Source organism: Protopterus annectens, chromosome 3.part1 (genome assembly GCF_019279795.1).
Source record: "Protopterus annectens isolate FY-2018-M chromosome 3.part1, PAN1.0, whole genome shotgun sequence".
NCBI classification, from domain to species: domain Eukaryota; kingdom Metazoa; phylum Chordata; order Ceratodontiformes; family Protopteridae; genus Protopterus; species Protopterus annectens.
In genome coordinates this window covers 1,021,417,996-1,021,437,910 of record NC_056732.1, presented here as the reverse complement: position 1 = coordinate 1,021,437,910, position 19,915 = coordinate 1,021,417,996, and the positions used below count along the sequence as shown (strand labels likewise).

General features: G+C 46.6%; 1 protein-coding gene across 2 annotated transcripts in view; it reads right to left on the bottom strand.

Annotated features, from left to right (window-relative positions):
- The window catches only part of LOC122798333, a 487,632-nt gene that overhangs the window by 164,036 nt on the left and 303,681 nt on the right, over positions 1-19,915 (bottom strand). The window lies entirely within an intron of this gene.

Below are 19,915 nucleotides of genomic sequence, written 5' to 3'. Positions count from 1 at the left end.
TCTGGCCAAGAATGCCTGGTCCACAAGACACAACACATCATGTTCAGAAAGACTTCTAGTGGATCTCATCAAGACTGAGGGAGAAATAGGCCTGTCCACAAAAGAGGCAGACTTGGCACCCATCTCGTCTGATCGTACCGAGGACAATGGAGCAGAGAAAGACTGAACTACTGTAGTCTGCACTGAAGGAGTCATCGGTGCCGATGTCATCGTCTGCACTGACACAGGGATCGGTGCCTAAGTGGTTGTCGGTGCCGAAACTGGAACCTACAAACCTGGAGTCAGTAATAAAGGCCTCAGTTCCGAGGAAGATCTTGGAGCCGAAGCGTTCAAGGTCTGCGCCGACTGAACGGTCGGTGCCGATACAATGGTAAAGGTCTGAACAGAGGAGCCCCTTGGTGCCAATATGTAGAAGGCTGCAGGAGAGGATGGAGCTGAAATCACTAATGGAGCCGAAGGTCTGGGCACCGAAAGCACTGGGGCTGACAGAGAGCTCCGGAGCCAAAATTTTACCCTTTTTAGATTTTGGCTGTTGAGAGTCCCCAGCCGGAGACGAAGGCAAGGATTTAGCCTTAGTAGAAACATGCATTTTCTTATGGGCTTTAGGAGGGGTTGAGACCTCTGACCCAGAAATAGCCTCTGAAAAGGGAGATTTTAGAAGTCCCTTCAGTATCAGCTTATTTTTCCTTTCTAACAAAGTTCTGTTAGAAAAGTTTTCACATATAGTACAAGGTGGTTCAACAGATAAATGGGAAGCTCCCAAACAATAAACACAAAGAGTGTGCATCAGAAGTAGGCAGTTTGTGTGCACAATCAGAACACCGCTTAAACCCCAGACTACCCTTTTTATCTGCCATATTAACAAAAAGAAACGTACCAACAACGGTACAACAGAGTACCCAAAGGTATGAAAAAGAAAAGAAAGGGATTACCAAAGATGGTAAGGAGAAATTACCTCACGGTAAAAAGGTTTAAGTAAAGGACAGAGAGGAAAACCTAAAATTATGAACACTAGATGCGATGGGACAAGAGACAATAAAATATTAACTTTTCTGACAGAAAAGTAATTTGTAAAGCAATTAAACGACAACTGACTGTACTGAGCTCAAGAGAAGTAGCTTGACAAAACCGGATGGCAATGCGGCAAACGAAATCTGAGGTAACGGAGAAGGGAATTGTGGGTAAGAGTTTAGCTCAAAGAGTTTGAAGCTGACGCGAGCTTGGAAAATGGCCGGCTCGGTTCCGAGTAAGGAATGAACGAGGATTAACAATATCAGATTAAAGGTTACACATGTGACCCTTTTACCTATGCTTATCATTCTTTCATCTTCCTCAGCATTGTCCCTTACTATCTCCAAAATGCTCCGCCCATATACACTATTTTCAGCCAGATGGACCATACTGACAAGCAGTTATTAGTGCGGGTTATTTGCACCACTAGCTATCACATGCGCAAGCGTGTTAAGACATTTTGAGTCTGCAACTAGTGCAACATGCAGATACTACAATTTATTACTTGCTTGAAATGGCTAAGGGGACTGGTCCATCAAAGATGCCTTTTAGCTATGGCCCACGGATAAAGCAATTAAAAGATAATATTCCAAACAAGTGTGGCAGTTAACGCAGAGGATTAGGGCTATGAGCTGCTAACGAGCTACTTTTCTGCAATACCTAGGGTTTGAGTCCCTCAGCCTTCACTTGTCTACTGTGTGACCTTCAAGAAGTCACTTAACTGGTGCTTTGGGGCAACTGGGAATTTGGGCTAGGCACCTTCCCTAGTAAGTACCTGTGAACAAGCAAAACAGAAATTGTTAAAGGTTATTAAAGTACAACATATGTGACTGTTTCCAGGAGAACAAAGAAATTAAAGGTATATTTGAGTACGAGCCCACTATGTAATCCCAAAATACTGAAATCCCAAATTTCAGTATTTCGAAATTACATAGCTGAAAAAAAAGAAGTTATGTACTCACCATAACGTTCCATCTGAGTAGTTATACTTCATTTTTCTGCAACCTGTGGGTATATGTATCCGTATTGGATCCGAGCCAGCAACTTTTTTTCTAGCATCTGCTCCAAGCTCCGAGCTCCTCCCCTTACCCATAATACCCTACCATCTCCTATCTTCCCTCAGATCGAGTTTGCTGCAACTAAAAATATATATGCAACTCAACCCAATAAACCAACCCTGAAAACAGGATAATGTCCGGGGGACGGAGGGAGGGAATGTTGCAGAAAAATGAAGTAAAACTCCTCAGATGGAACGTTATAGTGAGTACATAAATTCTTTATCTGAAGTAGCTAACTTCATTTTATCGGCAACCTGTGGGACAGAGTCCCCAGCTACTCCGATCCTGGGAGGCCCTTATGGAAGGATATTCCTGAGCACCGCAGAGCCAAATGATGCTCTACCCCTCAAAATCAGATCCAATTTGTAATGGGTAATGAAGGTATGTGAAATGGCCCATGTCGCTGCTGCACAAATATTGTCCAAAGGCACCCTAGACCAAAAAGCAGCAGAAGTCGCCATGGATCTGGTAGAGTGAGCCTTAACTATACCAGGAGGAGATAAACCTTTTGTTTTGTAGGCATGTGAAATACAAAAAGTGATCCATCTGTCTAAAGAAACTTTAGAAATAGCTTTTCCCATAAAAGCTTTAGAAAAGGAAACAAATTGGTCAGTCTTGCGGAAAGACTTTGTTCTATGAAGATAAAAACAAAGTTGTCTATGAAACATCTAACAAATGGAGTTTGCATTCGCCTTTATTTTGGAAGTTGGGAAAGAAAACAGGCAGATTAATGGACTGGTTTATGTTTGCTTCAGATGCCACTTTAGGTAAGAAGGAAGGGTTTGTACGGAGGAAGACCCTATCCTTATGGAAGACCAAATACGGAGGCACGGCAGACAGAGCTTGAAGCTCAGAAACTCTCCTAGCCGATGTGATGGCGACTAGGAAGGCTGTCTTCCAGGACAGAAATTTTAAGTCTACCGAAGCTGCAGGTTCGAAAGGAGGAGCCACCAAGGTCCCAAGGAGGTACAGAATCCTTGAAAGGGGGCCGTAACAGAAAATGAGAAGTTATGTACCTACCATAACGTTCCATGTTAGTTGTCTTCTCTCGCCTTCTTTCTTGCTGGATGGGTTCGGAGCTGAACCTCGGCTCCGACTCGGCCTATACTAAAGTTCGAGAGCTAATTTTACCGGCTCGAGGCAACCCTATATCCCATGATGCTAGGCGGTAACTACCCAGATCTCGTTTGGTAGCTGAGAAAACAATAGCCAATTCAGTCTCCCCACTGAGGAGGAGAAAGGAGAACTCCCCAAATATCACTATCTGAAGCCGTAGCTACCCCAGGACCACTGTTTGGCCTTGGAATAGTGCAACATAAGGTCCCTTAGAAGAAGGGGAAAAACCTCTCGGTCTGTCCAGGCTAGGGGGATGGTGGGCGGGATGCAAGAAAGAAGGCGAGAGAAGACAACTAACATGGAACATTATGGTAGGTACATAACTTCTCAATGTTAAGTTGTCAATCTCACCTTCATTCTTGCTGGATGGGACTGCGTCCCTAGCACCTTCATCCTGGGTGGCTCATTGGAACAGACACTTGAGAACGGTGGAACCAAAATTTGCCCTGTTTCTGGAGGCCATGTCCAATTTGTAATGTGTAACAAAGGTATGAGGAGAGGCCCATGTGGCTGCCGCACAGATAGTGTCTATTGGCAATCTAGCTTGAAAGGCTGCGGTGTAGCTAACGCTCTGGTTGAATGGGCTCTTGGCCTAGAAGGCAATACAGGTAATCACAGAAGACAGCCACCTAGACAGGGTTACTTTGGATACCGGAAGGCCCTTTCTACTTTCTGCGTAAGATAAAAAGAGTTGATCAGATTTCCTGATTTGTTTAGTTCTGTCCAGATAGTAGCGGAGCTGACTATGAACGTCCAGGCAATGCAGTTTTTGCTCCGCCCTGTTTGAATGATTAGGGAAGAAAACTGGAAGATCAATAGATTGATTTAAATTTGCCTGAGAAGCCACCTTGGGTAAAAAAGACAGGTTAGTTCTTATAGAAACTTATAGAAACTCTGTCTTTGTGGAAGACTAAATAAGGAGGACGAATGCAAAGGGCATGAAGTTCAAATACTCTCCTAGCAAATGTAATGGCGACTAGGAAGAGTGTCTTCCAGGAAAGTAACTTCAATGAACAGGAAGCTGCAGGTTCAAAGGGAGGGAGAATCAAGGATGTTAAAACTAAGTTTAAATCCCACTGTGGTGGGGGGTCTTTGATCGGGGGCTTGAGTAAAAAGATACCTCTGAGGAATGCCTTGCAAAGCTTATGGGACATGATGCTGGAGTCCGACAGGCCTATGTGAAAATTTGAAATGGCTGCTAACTGAACTTTTACTGTGGAGGAAGAAGATCCTGAATGAAAAATTTCAGCTAGGAAATCTAAGACCGAGTGTATTGGAGCAGTGAAGGGATCTATATTCCTAGCCTTTGCCCAGAAGGAAAAAAGTACAGTTTTGTACCTACCATAAATGTAGATGTCCGAACTGGATAGCATCTGCAGTCATAACAACTGGGTTGTCCTGTCGTCAGGCAGCCCTTCGGTCGGCCGGATTCCAAAGTCCGGGTCCGGCTTCGGCTGATGTCGCACTTCACCCGACGTCATCTCTCCTGGTCTTCGGGTATAAAGGCATCAGCCGACGCCATTTTCCTCAGTGTTTCTTGCCCCAGATGCCAGTTGCCCTCTTGGAAGGCTAAATTTTGGGTAAATGCCAATGTTTCCAAAAAGATAGAAGGCAAACACAAAAAATAAGCATGTATGTACATATATACAAACAAATACACCATAAGAGACTCCCCCCCGCCAGCTAGCTATTAGGAGGGTAAATACCCTAGGAGTACCACAGAGGGGAAGGAGGGAGGGTAATCCTGACTGCAGATGCTATCCAGTTCGGACATCTACATTTATGGTAGGTACAAACTGTACTATGTCCTTCATGGATGCATCTGCAGTCATAACAACTGGGTAGAATACCATAGCCAACTAGGGGAGGAGGAAGAATAGATTATGGTGTGGTTAGGATCCCTTGCAGTACAGCAGTGGCAAACCCTGCTCGGGATCTGGAATACAGAGGTAAATTATAATGCTTGGCAAATGTATGCACGGAGGTCCAAGTAGCCGCCTCAATAATGTCCTTGGTTGCCACTTCTCGTAAGAAGGCTGTGGTAGTGGCTGTTGCCCTTGTAGAATGAGGCCTTATGTTCTGTGGAATTGGTTTTCCATGAAAGGAGTAACAGAATCGTATGCAATTTCCTATCCATTTGGAGATTGTCTGTTTTGAAATCGCTTTTCCTTCCCTTCCTGTTGCATAGGCTACAAAAAGCTGGTCAGTTTTTCTGTTACTTTTTGTTCTGTCCAGGTAGTAGCGTAGCTGTCTATGTACATCCAAGGTATGCAACATTCTTTCCCCTCTGTTTTGTGGGTTTGGGAAGAAGGTAGGTAGGTGGATTGCCTGGTTTAAAGACACTCTGGATACCACCTTAGGCATAAATGTAGGATTAGTCCTCATGGACACTCTATCTTGGTGGAAGATTAGGAAGGGTTGTACTGCCATTAGGGCCTGAAGTTCAGAAACCCTCCTTGCTGAGGTTATTGCCAGTAGGAAAGCAGTTTTCCACGATAGATGTTGCAGGTCTGCTGTTGCTGCTGGTTCAAAAGGTGCGAGTGTCAACTTTTCCAGCACAAAGTTCAAATCCCAAGCTGGCAATGGTTGTTTCCTAGGAGGTTTTACATTCTTGATCCCTCTGAGGAACTGCCTGAGTAAAGGATGTGAAAAGACAGGTGGATCAAAGCTGTATTCTGCTGAAATAGCTGATGCATGTATCTTGATGGAGGAATAGGACAGGCCTGTATGTAGAAGCTCTGCCAAATACTCCAGAATGTTAGCAATATCTATATTCGACACATCTTTTCCTCTTTCAGCACTCCAAATGGCAAACCTTTTCCATTTTCCTGCATAGTTCCTTCTTGTTGAAGGTCTGCGGGCTTCAAGGATAATGTCTTTAACCCTTTGGGAAAGCTCTGGATTAGTTGCTGCTATGTGATGTTCCATGCAGTCAGTTGCAACGTTTTTAGGTTTAGATGCATGATGCTGTAGTTGTTCTGAGTTAACATCAAAGGCATCAGGGGTATTGACCACATTTTGTCCCGAGACATGCTCCTCAGCAATGGGTACCAGTGTTGCCTTGGCCAGTTTGGAGCTATCAGGGTTATCCTTGGACGTTCCTCCTTCATTTTTAGTAATACCTTGTGTATCAAGGGAAGAGGTGGGAATGCATATGCTGTCAGACCTTTCCAGCTGAAGGAGAGCGAGTCCACTTTCCATGCAAGTGGGTGGAATGTTCTTGTGCAGAATTTTTTGAGCTGGTGATTGAGAGGGGAAGCGAATAGATCTATCTGTGGCATTCCCCATTTCTTTGAGATGGCCTTGAAGATGTCCGGGTGTAGCATCCATTCATGAGCATCCGAGGTGGTTCTGCTTAACATGTCTGCTAGAGTATTCTCCTTTCCTGGTACAAATATTGCCTGTAACTGGATGTTGTAGCTGAGTGCCAGGTTCCAAAGGTCCAAAGTCATTCTGCATAGGGGGTATGAATGAGTGCCTCCCTGTTTGTTGATGTACCACATGACTGTGGTGTTGTCTGTCCTTATCCTCAAATGGCCTGCTTTGAGAAATGGTCTGAATTTTTGGATTGCCAGTTTTACTGCCAGCATTTCTTTTAGGTTGATGTGCAGGTGGAGCTGGTCCTGTGTCCACAATCCTTGTACGCATTTGTCCAGCATGTGAGCCCCCCATCCTAGGTCTGAGGCGTCTGTTGTGATGGTTTGGCTTGCTTGAAAGCTGTGAAAGGGTAGGCCTGGGTTTGACTGGCATGCTTGAGCCCACCATAGGAACTCCTGTTTTAGGCATGGGATTAGAGGAATTTCTGCTTCTAGGCTGTGCCTGTGTTGGGACCATAAATTCTTTAGGTACCACTGTAGTTTTCTCATATGTAGTCTGGCATGTGGAACCAAGATTATGCAGGATGCCATGAAGCCCAAGGCCTGTAGAACTTTTCTTGCTGTTAGCTTGTTCTGTCTTGTTAGTGCCAAGAAGTAAAGAGGGAGTTCTTTTTGTTTTTCTGCAGTTAGGAATGCCATTTGTTTTACTGTGTCCAATTCGCCCAAGAATGTCCTTGTTTGGGATGGTATCAGCCTTGACTTTTGTAAATTGACTGTGTATCCCAGTGCTTGTAGCAAGTAAATGACCCTTTGTAAATCTGTTGTCAGCTTGCTTTTGTTGTCCCCTGTAGTAGGCAGTCGTCCAGGTATGGATAAATTTGGATTCCTGTAGTCTGCAGTGGGCGATTACTGATGCCAGGCATTTTGTGAATACTCTGGGCAGTAGATAAGCCAAAGGGCAATGCTGAGAATTGATAGTGCTCTGATCCTGCAAGAAATCTGAGGTATCTTCTGCAAATTGGTCGAATGGGGACGTGCAGGTATGCCTCCTTGAGATCTAGAGTTACCAGCCAGCACTCCTTGCCCAGCATGGGAAGAAGTTGCTGTAGGGTCAGCATTTTGAATTTTGGGACAATGATGTATGTATTTAAGGTGGACAGGTCGAGAATAGGTCTCCAACTTTTTTCCTTTCTTGGAACTAGGAATAGTCTGGAGTAGAATCCTTTGCCTTGTTCTGTTATTGGCACTCTTTCCACAGCTCTCATCTTTGTTAGTTACATTATTTGCTGTAGAGCTTCTGTTTTTTGATTTGGAGGCAGGTTTGGCATTCCTCTTTGACTGGTAAAGTGTGGAAGTGGAACCGTATCCTTGGTCTATGGTTTGCAAAATCCACTTGTCTTTTGTGATATAGTGCCAGTTCTTGAAAATAAGGTTAACTTTCCGCCTAATGGTGCTGCTATTTGTTCCCTGGTAGGCGGAGTTAGAATCAAGTCACTGTGCTGTTGTAGTGGCAGTGGCTGTGTCTGTGCCTCTGTTATTACCTTGCCACTGTCGTCCTCTGTAGGCACCCCCTCTGGATTGATTTCTGCCTCTGGGACGTCTATTCCTGCCCCTTTGGGATCTTGTGGAGTCAGGAAAGGACCAATTTTGGCAGGCCAGTTCCTGCTAAACCTTGGGGCTGAACCTGCAAGAAATCTTTAACCGTTTGTACAGATTTTGCCTTTTCTTCCATTTTCTTCATTACCTGCTGGGCAGGTGTACCAAACAAACTGGCCTTATCCATAGGTGCATCTAATAACTTAGCTTTAACATGATCCGTAAGACCTGTTCCTTCAGCCATGCATGTCTTCTTATCACTGTGCCAGTCATGGCTGATCTAAATGAAGCCTCCAGTGCATCATAGCCACATTTTAAGGAATGGTTATTAACCTGTTGTATGTTATTTACCATTTCTAATATATATTTCTTATCTATAGAGTCATCAGAGGATAGCTTTTTAGTTAACTGATCAAGCATAAACTCTTGGTTTTGTATCATGTGAAACTGACAATTTAAAGCTCTAGCTGAGAGAGTAGCGGAGGTGTAAACCTTTTTGCCCCATCTGTCTAAAGACCTGGCTTCCCTTTGAGAAGGAATAGGGTTTTTGCTGTGGTCGAGGCTACTGCCTTAGGCCCCTGGGATATAGTTTCGGGTCTGCAAGTGGGGCCTTGTATAAGTGATGATGAGTGTCTGGTACCCTGTAAAATCTGTCTGGTTTGGCAGGGGCTGGAGGTAAGGAATCTGGTGCAGTGCAGACATCATTAAATGCATCGTCCACAACAGAGAGGACAGGAGGTATAGCTAAAGGCCTGTGTTGTGGAAGGTGCAGAAAAGTCCTATGTCTTTCCTGGAATCTGAGAAATCCTGTTCCTGCCATTGGAATTGTTCTCGCATGGCATGTAAGGTTTCCCCAAAGGAGAATTCTTCTGGTGGAGAAGCAGCTGGAATGGATTCTTCAGCATCTGAGTCTTCATAATTGGAGAAATGAGCCTCTGGCTGGTCTGTAATATCTGAGTCATCCGCAGAATCATCAGAGGACACAGGCTCGGGGGGCTCTGCTCTAGGTCTCTTTTCTGGGGGCTGAGAGGCCCTGTCTGGGTGAGATTGAGATCCCCTAATTAAGGATATTAAATCTTCTGCCAGAGTAAGCATTTGTGAACTAGAAGTGGGCCTAGTTGAGGGGGGTTTAACAGGCACTGATTTAGTAGATTTGGCTGCTTTAGCCCTGGCAAAGGCCTTAATAGACATGGCTGCAGGAGGCCTAGCAGCACCACGTGCTGGGGTAGAGACATCCAAAGGGATGGTGTCTGATAAGTCACTAGTAACCACTGTTGTAGGTAAGATTTCTGAGGCCGATTCAAGTAAGGTAGCAGGAACCTCAGTAGTAGTCATTGATTCAGCTGTGCTTTGATCAGTTTTCTCGGTTTCGGCCGAAACCGAGACACTCGCGGTTTGCTTAACCATGGTTTCGGCCGAAACCGCGGACCGCGAGTGTCGGTCTTTTCTTTCGTTTTTAACAATTTGGGTAGTCGGAGGATCCGACGGCATAATGTACGCAAAATCTGAGCCAAAACTGTTCAGCAAACTCCGACCGACGCCTAAGCGTTCCGGTTGAATGAGGCACAGGCTGAATAGGCTGCTACGCCGTGGTCTGGGCCTAAACAAGGCAAACAGTAAGAGTGGAAATCTTTATGAGGTATTTGTTTCCCACAAGTTAAACAGTTATTGACTTTTTCTGACATCGGCTGAGGCAAGAAAGAGTCCCCAACGGGGTACTTAGCTTTAGAAGTCTTCAAGTAGTATTCGGTAGTAGTAATCTCTGGATCTGACCGACCGCACTTGCGAACAGCTTCTGCTTGGCCACGGCAAGAAAGACTGAGGAAAATGGCGTCGGCTGATGCCTTTATACCCAAAGACCAGGAGAGATGACGTCGGGTGAAGTGCGACATCAGCCGAAGCCGGACCCGGACTTTGGAATCCGGCCGACCGAAGGGCTGCCTGACGACAGGACAACCCAGTTGTTATGACTGCAGATGCATCCATGAAGGACATTGTTGCCATTTACTAGCATAGATCCTTCTGGTGGAAGACTTAAGGGAAGCTACGGTAATTTCCTGGACAGAATTTGAATTCATTGGAAGCCTGGCTAGGGACGGAAGTGGAGCAACCAAGCTGTGATGTTGAGAGATTGGAGGGATTAGTGCAGCTGCCCTGACTGATGGGCCAAAAGATCTGGCACTGGATCCAGATGCCAAGGCTGCTCTAAAAGATAACGATGCAGGAACGGGAACCATATCTGTCGAGGCCAATAAGGGGCAATGAGAATCATCTTGGCTCTCAAGGCGGTAGCTTTCTGAATTATCTGTGTGATTAAGGGAAAGGGGGGAAAAGCATATAGAAGTCCCCGAGGTCAATCGTGGACTAGAGCATCTCTGGGGGGGATGGCCTAGAAGGGGGAAGAGAGTGAAGAAGTCGAGGCACTTGCTGTTTTGTGGTGTTGCAAAAAGATCGCAACAAGGAAACCCCCACTTCCGAAAAATTTCCTCCGTCACCGATTGCTTGAGAGACCACTCGTAGGGCATGAGAATAGCTCTGCTCAGCCTGCCCGCTATGACATTGGACTTCCCGGGGATATGCGTTGCTATCAGAAACCGCTGAGAAGAGATCGCCTATTGCCAGAGTCTGAGTGCTTCTCGACACAGGGGATAGGACTCGATTCCGCCCTGCTTGTTGATATACCATACTACGGACATATTGTCCGTTTGACTTGCAATAGTCCCCAGGGGAAGAGTCTTGGAGGGCTTGCAACGTCAAAAGCACTGCTCTCATCTCCAGGACGTTTATGTGCAAGTGTCATTCGAAAGGTTGTCATGTGCCATGGACTGTCCTGCCCTGAATATGCCCCCCCCCCACCCAATCAGGGAGGCGACCGGGGGGGGGGGGGAGTAAATGGTCTGCCTTGATGGACTTGAGGGGAGACCATCCACCAAGACAGATGTTTTTTGCAAGATAGAGTTATTAGGATCTTGTGTCTCATAGGGAGCTGCTGGAAGGACCACTGGGAGAAAAGCATCCACTGAAGAAGCCGCATGTAAAAGCGGGCAAGGGAAAGAAGCGTGATGGCTGCCGCCATGAGAACTAATACTTTCGGAAAATACCTGACCTGAATTTTGTTGCTCTAAAGGAGGACGTGAACATGATTTTGAATATCTAAGACCCTCTGCTCTGTTAACTTTGCTGAGAGCTGAACGGTGTCCAAGGTGGTGCCTATGAAGGTAATAGACTGACAAGGCGACAAGGCAGACTTTTCGAAATTTAGAGAGATACCTAGCCCTTTGCAAATGTGAATGGTGTAATCTCTGGCTAGAAAAAGTTGACGCCTGGTGGTGGCAGTGAGAAGCCAGTCATCTAGATATGGAAACACCTGGAATCCTTGACGTCTCAGGTGAGCTGTAACTGCTGCCATACATTTGGTGAACACTCGGGGGGGGCTGTAGTGAGACCAAAGGGCAGGGCTCTGAACTGGTAGTGACTGGCCCCCAGCTGGAAGCGAAGAAACCTTCTGGAGTGCCTGTGTATTTTGGTGTGATAGTACGCATCCTGAAGGTCCACTGAGCACATCCAATTGTCCTTGCCCAGAAGGGGTAGAATGTACTGTAGCGTGACCATCCGGAACCTCGTTCTTTTTACAAACTTGTTTAGTTTGCTGAGATCCAATATTGGCCTCCAGTCCCCTGTTTTTTTAGGTACCAAAAAAAACTTCGAGTAGACTCCGGATCCTAGTTGGTCTGCTGGGACTGGCTGGATGGCTCTCATTTTAAGCAGCTTTGATATTTCTAGTGCTGCTTGTTCCCTTAGACTGGGTGGAACGTCTGGAAGAGACCCCATTTGAATAGTTGGGGTTTGGATAAAGGGGATTTTGTAACCCTCGGATATAATCGACTGCACCCATTTGTCTTGAGTGAGGGAGAGCCAGGCTTGTGGGTACAGCAATAATCTTCCTCCGACTGCCTCCGAAGGTGGACAGTCAGGCAGCACCTCAGGGATGCTGGAAGGGTTTGTCAGAGAGGGTTTCTCTGCTACCCTGATTCTGCGGATCCCCTCTGCCTCTTGGACAGCGTCTGTTGTTGTTGTTGTTCCCCCCTCTGCCTCTAGTGGGGAACTGACCTTTTGCGTCAGGCGTGACTCCTTGTGATTTACGGAACCACATTTTTCCACCCTTTTGACCCTTAGGATATGGTCTAGATGGGGTTGAAAAACGGACTCCTACGGCAGAAAGAGTCTTGCCATCTTGTTAGCATCTGGTCAAAGTATCTTTCACTTGAGGTCCAAACAACGCTGAACCATCAAAGGGGGAGTTAGTGAAGGACGCCTTGAAGGGGTCTGCGAAGTTGCAAAGCCGCGTCCAGGCGTGACGCCTTAAAGCCACACCTGTGCCTGCGGCCCTACTCGCTCCATCGGCTGCATAGGAAATAAGCCGCATGGAGGAGTTGACAATGGAATTCAGGGTTCCTAGCTGTGAGTTAATTTTGTCCTGAGACCCAGCAGCTGATGGATCCTGTAGAACCTCACCCAGTTCTTTGAGAATGTCTCTTTGAAGACGGGTGAAGTGGCATAAGTAATTCAGCGACCGCATGGCAAAGGTCGCTGACGAGAACATCCGCTTGCCGTACCTATCCATTGTCCTGGATTCCTTGTTAGGCGGATGGATAGGCACTGAAGGATCAGCCAGTTCCTTCTTGGTGGCTGCCGCCACCACCATGGCATCAACTGGGACACCTTTAGATAAAAATTCTTATCCAAAGGGGCTGTTATAAATTTGGAAGGCCTCCGTGGGGTGGGTTCCATCGAATCAGGGGCCGTCCACGCCTTCCACACCACCACTTCCATAAGGGGGTCGAAGGGCGGAGACACCCCGGAGGTGGAGGGTCGAGAACCAAAAGCCTCCAGGTAAACAGACTCATCCTCGGAAGGATTAAGGGAAGACCAGTTTCCCCTCTGTTTAAGGATTTCAAGGATGTCAGAAAAGGAGACATCCTCAGAGGGGGACCTTGGGGATCCTTCCGACTCATCCAAGTCGGTATCAGATGTGACGGACTCAGGGGAGTCCACATGCTTCCTCTTACACGGGGGTTCACCTGATGGATCAGGAGAAACCTCGGAAGAGGAGGATATTCCCAATGGGGAAACCTGAGGCGTTGGATCTCTACAGCCGGGGGCGAGAGAGTGGGAAGAGACCTCAGCAGGCACTACAGTGGGAGGAGCTGATGGAGCTGACCATAGAGCAGGCACTGGGGCCAGTACGCTCCTCATGACCTCGAAGGCGCCCCTATCAGGCAGGCCAGAGGGCTCCCGCTCCGAAGAACTAGGAAACCCAGCCAGCACCGACAGGGATGGCTCCGAAGCCGATGTCGGGGCCGAACTCACCAGCGCCGACGCTCCGAGAGGGAGAATGGGGTCGGACAAGGGTCCGATGCCACTCGCCCCCTCGTAGCCGGCGAGAGAGTCCAAGCACCCGGATCCCTCCAAGGAAGGCACCATGGACGAGATCGAAGCAGCCGAAGGGGGAGGTATCGGCTCCGACATCACAACGGTCACGGCTCCGAACATTGGGCCAAAGTCGGAGGAGGAATAGTAGGTTGTATGGATGTAGCCGCTGTCTGATGGGCTGTGAAGCATTTGGGCCAGTGCCTGAGACTTTAACAGTCTGCTAACCACCCTCTCAAGGTCATGGTCGGAAAGCCTGGAAGACCGAGAGGAATGGCTCCAATGGCTCCGCTCCGACAGTAAAGGTGATCTCGGAGCCGAATGGATAGATTCCAGAGATGGAGATCTGGACCACTTACGTGTGGAGGGCATCGAGATTGGTGGAGCCGATGGAGCCGGAGCAGACTGTGAAGATTGAGTCTTAGAGGCATCGGCTCTGGCCGGAGCCAATGCAGGAAGCTGCGCTACAGACATATCTGCTCCAGCCGGAGCCAATCGTGTCTTAGAAGGTGAGCCACCATCCGAAGGCTTAGAGCATGGAGCCGACGGTTTGGATGGCTTCAAAGGCTTCCCTGGCACGGACATAGCCGGGGAACCTTCGGGCTTTAACAAGCCCCTCAAGATCAACTTATTTCTGCGCTCCTGCAGGACTCTTGGGCTGAATGCATGGCACACAGAACAAGAGTCCTGCAGGTGCAGGGGTCCCAGGCAATAAACACAAGAAGTGTGACCGTCTGTCAGCGACATCTTCTGACAGCACGAGTCACACTTCTTGAAGCCTGAGACCTTTGTCTCTTTCGACATATTGCTGTCGAAAAGAAAAACAAGATTCTAAAGTTAGAAACACACACACACTCGAACAGACAGGGATACAGGGATACTAAAGGCACACACAGCTAAGAATCCTTGTGAGGGAACTTAAGAAAAAACGGAAGGGCCTAAGGCCTAACCTAGGGTGGGGAGTATAACTGGGATAAGGGATAAAAATAGGAACTAAAATTTGAAATAACAGTAAAACTAGCCTATTTAGACAATATAATGGGAAAACTAAGTAGAAAAACTAGAATTTTTCTTAAATTTAGTCACTAACCTGTGAGCCGGTAAAAAGAGCACCTCGCTAGCGAAAGCGGCAAACGAGATCTGGGTAGTTACCGCCTAGCATCATGGGATATAGGGTTGCCTCGAGCCGGTAAAATTAGCTCTCGAGCTTTAGTATAGGCCCAGTCGGAGCTGAGGTTCGGCTCCTAACCCATCCAGCGAGAATGAAGGTGAGATTGACAACTTAACATGTACCTTTAAGAAAAGCCGTACCACAGCCTAGAGGAGGCCATGTTGTCTTCACCAACGTGAAAAAGTACAGTTTTGTACCTACCATAAATGTAGATGTCCAATAGGTATGCATCTGCAGTCATAACATATGGGTTGTCCTGCCTCAGGCAGCCCTTCGGTCGGCCGGATTCCAAAGTCTGGGTCTGGCCTCGGCTGATGTCGCATCTTCCCCGACGTCAGAGCGTCTGGGGTATAAAAGCATCAGCCAACACCATTTTCCTCAGTTTTTCTTGCCCCAGATGCCAGGTGCCCTCTAGGAAGGCTAAATTTGGATAAATGCAATAGAATTCCAAACATTTGCGAAATTTTATATATATATATATATATATATATATATATATATATATATACACATATACACACATGTATATACAAACAAATACACCATAATAGATTCCCCCAGCTAGCTAAAATAGGGGTAAACACCCTAGGAATATTACAGAGGGGTAGGAGGGAGGGTAAACCTGACTGCAGATGCATACCTATCGGACATCTACATTTATGGTAGGTACAAAACTGTACTATGTCCTTCAAGGATGCATCTGCAGTCATAACATATGGGTAGAATACCATAGCCAATCTGGGGGTGGAGGTACTAAGAAAAAGATGGTGTAAAGATCATAGGTTCATAGGTTCATACTAGGCTATCTGCCCTAGGGCATTTATAAGCCTAGCCAGAGTGTGTGTGGCTTTCACCACCCCATAGGATGAGAATACTATACCCATTAGTTTGCTGTGCCTCTGTCCAGCAGTGATACAGAGATGATTCCCGGCGTAAACCTACGATCTCCCATCCACTCGTCAAGATTTCTCTTGAACAGAGTCAGTGAGGGGCTCTGCCTCACATGGACTGGGATTCTGTTCCATAGTGTAGGGAGTCTCTGGGTGATGAATCTGTCCCTCCAGCACGTCCTATTTATATCCGTGTTGAGGTTTAAGTCTCTTGCTCTCATGGCTCTGGTGGATTTGGATTTTTTGAGGTGGAGCATGTCCATTAATTCCGGGTTGGACATGGCCTTGTATGTCAGGCACAGATCACCTCTGAGCAGACGGTATGCACTGAATAGAGCTGGAGTTTCTTCAGTCGGGCATCGATGACATATGTTTGAGCCTTTATCCTTTTGGTGAGGAACTTTTGGGGTCTTTCCAACTGCTGCAGGTGTCGGGTAAGGTACATTCCGAATGGGCGTTGTACTCAATCATTGGTCTGATAAGTGAAGAGTACAGGGGTACAATGACCTCTCCTGATCTGGATGTGAATTCCTTCATGATCAGGTGGGCAATGTAGAAGGTCTTCCTAACCACTTTGGCAATGTGAGTGTCAAAAGAGAGGTTACTGTCAACTTGGGTCCCCAGGTCCCTGATAACTTCTTCCGTGTTTAATGGATTACCACCTATGTGGTAATTAGGGGTTACCTTGTTTTTCCCCAAAGGGTATGACTATACATTTTTTGGCATTTAGCTTAAGGCCATGGCTCTGGCACCAGTTATCCATTTCTATGAGACCTCTCTGGAGGATGTCTGTCTGATGGAGTGTCAATTATGGTGCCCAGTTTGCAGTCATCTGCAAATTTTGTCAGCCACAATCCCCTATGTTTGCCTGCACTTCAGAAAAATAAATGCCGAACAAGAGGGGCCCAGGACTGAGCCCTGTGGGACACCGCTCGTGACCGGCTTAGAGTCTGACATGGCACCAGCAACTCTAACCCTGTGTGTTCTGTCCTTGAGCCAGTTTGCAACCCATCTTGTGACATATGGGTTTACATCTAAGCTGGTGAGCTTTTCTATGATGCCCGAGTGGGGTATTGTGTCGAACGCTTTTGCTAGGTTAAGGTAGGCTGTGTGAACTGCCTTACCCTCATCAATGGCCTTAGTGACTGTTTCGAAAAAGTCGACCAAGTTCAAGAGGCAGGATCTGCCCTTGACAAAGCCAAATTGGGTAGGATCCATTGTCTGTAGGTCCCCAATGTCTTTATTTATGAGTTCCATTATGATCCTCTCCATAGCTTTGCAGACGAGGCTAGTCAAGCTTATGGGGCGGTAATTTCCAGGGTCCATAGAAGCACCGCCTTTGTGGAGTGGGACCACAGTTGCCGTACGCCATTCTTTGGGCACGTATCCTGTAGTAAGGCTAAGATTAAACAGCAGCCTTATGTGTGGGTTTAGTTCCTCATTGAGTTCGTGTAGCACACAGCCGGGGACACCGTCCGGTCCCATTGATGCTGTGTTTTTTGCTTTAGAGAGAGCAGCTCTCACCTGGGCATCTGAGATGTTTGGGAGGCTAGACTCTGGTGGGTTAGATATTTCTCCTTTTGGGGGGAGGGGATAAATTTGCACTGAACCTGTCTGCCAGTATGTTGGCAATGTCTGTGGGTTCAGTGATTTTTTTATCATTTTGGACTAATTTTGAGCATATCTGGGAGTTTCCACCCAGGTTTCTAACATAGCTAAAGAAGGCTTTATGATTGTCTTTCGTGTCATTAGCGATTTTTCTCTCAAAGTTGGCCTTGGATGATTTTATGAGTGATCGTAGTTTTTTGCTAGTATTGATCAGAGATGCCTTCCCTTTTAGGGATTTTGCTCTGTCATGTAGTAGCTTTCTCCTCTTATTGTAGAGTTTGTTTATGGCTGGGGTCCACCAGACCGGGCGCCTGCCTTTGGTGGAAAGGGTCTTGACTTTATTAGGGATTGCTTGATCCATACATTCCTGGAGGTGCTCGTAAAAGGCATTAGTAAGGGTTTCAGCAGCGTGGGTTGTGGTTTCCACTGGCTCGGGGGCCTTGAAGGATACCACTCCAGTCTTAAGAAGTGTGAAGTTTGCTTTTGAGAAGTTCTTCACTGTGGTCTTTTTTGCTGGGGGTGGGGGCGGGATGTGGATCTCCAGTGAGATTAATTTATGGTCTGATCTCACCAATGAGGGATATACATCCGGTGTGGAGCATTTTGTCCCCATGTTTGTGATGATCAGGTCTAGTAGATTTTCTCCTCTTGTGGGAATGGCGACTAGTTGTTCCATAGCATTTGAGTTTATGAACTCAAGGAACCTTTGGGCTAGGGTGTTGGGGCTTGAGTAATGTTCCCAGTCTATGTTTGGGTAGTTGAAGTCACCCAATATGATGGTGTTTGGAGAGACATTCATACTCTCCAGTGTCTTCAGGAAGGCTGTGTGGGTTTCCTGAGTTTGAGAAGGTGGTCTGTAGCATGTTACAAACTGTAGGGCAGTTTTACCTATGGTTAATTGCACCTGGATGGTCTCCGATGCTTCGTGCGTTGCCACTAACCTGGAGGTGTGGGTATCCTTTATGAATATGGATACTCCCCCTCCTTTTGTGGTTCGGTCCGGATTTTGGGGCCGGAACGCATGATATGAGGTATAACCTGGTAGTGCTGGGGTGCTCTCAGGAGCCTTGAACCAGGTTTCAGTCACAGCACAGACATCGATGTTCTCCATACTAAGGAGGGCTTCGAGGGCGTGCATCTTGAGGTTTAGACTTCTGGCATTGAGCAGTATTCCCCTGCAGGACTGCAGTAGCAAAGCCTGCTCTGGATCTGGAGTATAAAGGTAGATTGTAATGTTTGGTAAATGTATGCACGGAGCTCCAAGTAGCAGCTTCTAAAATGTCCTTGGTAGCCACCCCTCGTAGGAAGGCTGTAGTGGTGGCCGTGGCCCTTGTGGAATGAGGCCTGATGTTTGCAGGAACTGACTTTCCATGAAAGGAGTAACAAAATCGAATGCAATTTCCTATCCATTTTAAAATTGTCTGTTTGGAAATTCCTTTTCCTTGCACCCCAGCAGCATGTGCTACAAATAGTTGGTCAGTTTTTCTGCTACTTTTAGTTCTGTCCCAGTAGTAGCGTAGTTGTCTGTGTATATCCAGGGTGTGCAGAAGTTTTTCCCCTCTATTCTGTGGATTTGGGAAGAACGTAGACAAGTGAATAGCTTGGTTCAAGGATACCCTAGATACCACCTTTGGCATAAAAGTAGGATTAGTTCTTAGTGTAACTCTGTCCTGATGGAAGATAAGAAATGGCTGTACTGCCATTAATGCTTGTAACTCAGATACTCTTCTTGCTGAAGTTATTGCCAGAAGGAATCCAGTTTTCCAAGACAGAAACTGAAGATCCGCTGTTGCTGCTGGTTCAAAGGGAGGAAGTGTTAGTTTCTCCAAGACAAAGTTGAGATCCCAATCAGGTAAAGGGGGTTTTCTTGGAGGTTTGATATTTTTGATCCCTCTCAGAAATTGCTTGAGGAGAGGGTGTTAGAAGATAGGTGGATCCACATTGTATTCTGCTGAAATTGCTGAGGCATGAATCTTAATGGAAGAATATGAAAGGCCATTGTGGAACAGTTCTGCTAAGTATTCCAGAATATGTGTCATGCTTGTCACTGTCACATCTAAGCCTTTTGATGTGTTCCATATGAAAAATCTTTTCCATTTAGCTGAGTATGTCTTCCTTGTGGAAGTCCGACGAGCTTCCATGATAATGTCCTTAACTCTCTGTGATAAAATATTTTGTTTTGGATTTAAGGGATTTTCCAGGCAGTTAGCTGCAATGTTTTCAAATTGGGATGCATGATCTTGAAATTGTTCTGCGTCAGAAGAAGAGGCCATAGGGGGAGAGGCCATGGTTTTGCCTGTGACATGCTCCTCAATAGTGGATACCAGTGTTGCCTTGGCCAGTCTGGAGCTATCAGAATCACTCTTGGCTGTTCCTCCCTGATCTTCAGTAGAACCTTGTACATTAAAGGAAGAGGTGGGAAGGCATATACTTTTAGAGCTTTCCAGCTGAAAGAGAGATAGTCCACCCTCCATGCTTGTGGGTGGTATGTCCTTGAGCAGAATGTCCTCAGTTGGTGGTTGAGGGTGGAGGCGAACAGATCTATCTCCGGCGTTCCCCATGCCTTTGTTATGAGTTGGAAGATGTCTGGGTGCAGCATCCATTCGTGTGCATCCATGGTAGTTCTGCTTAAGCTGTCTGCCAGTCCATTTTCCTTTCCTGGCACGAACTGGGACTGCAGTTGGATATTGAGTTTCAGGCATAGCTCCCATAGATTCA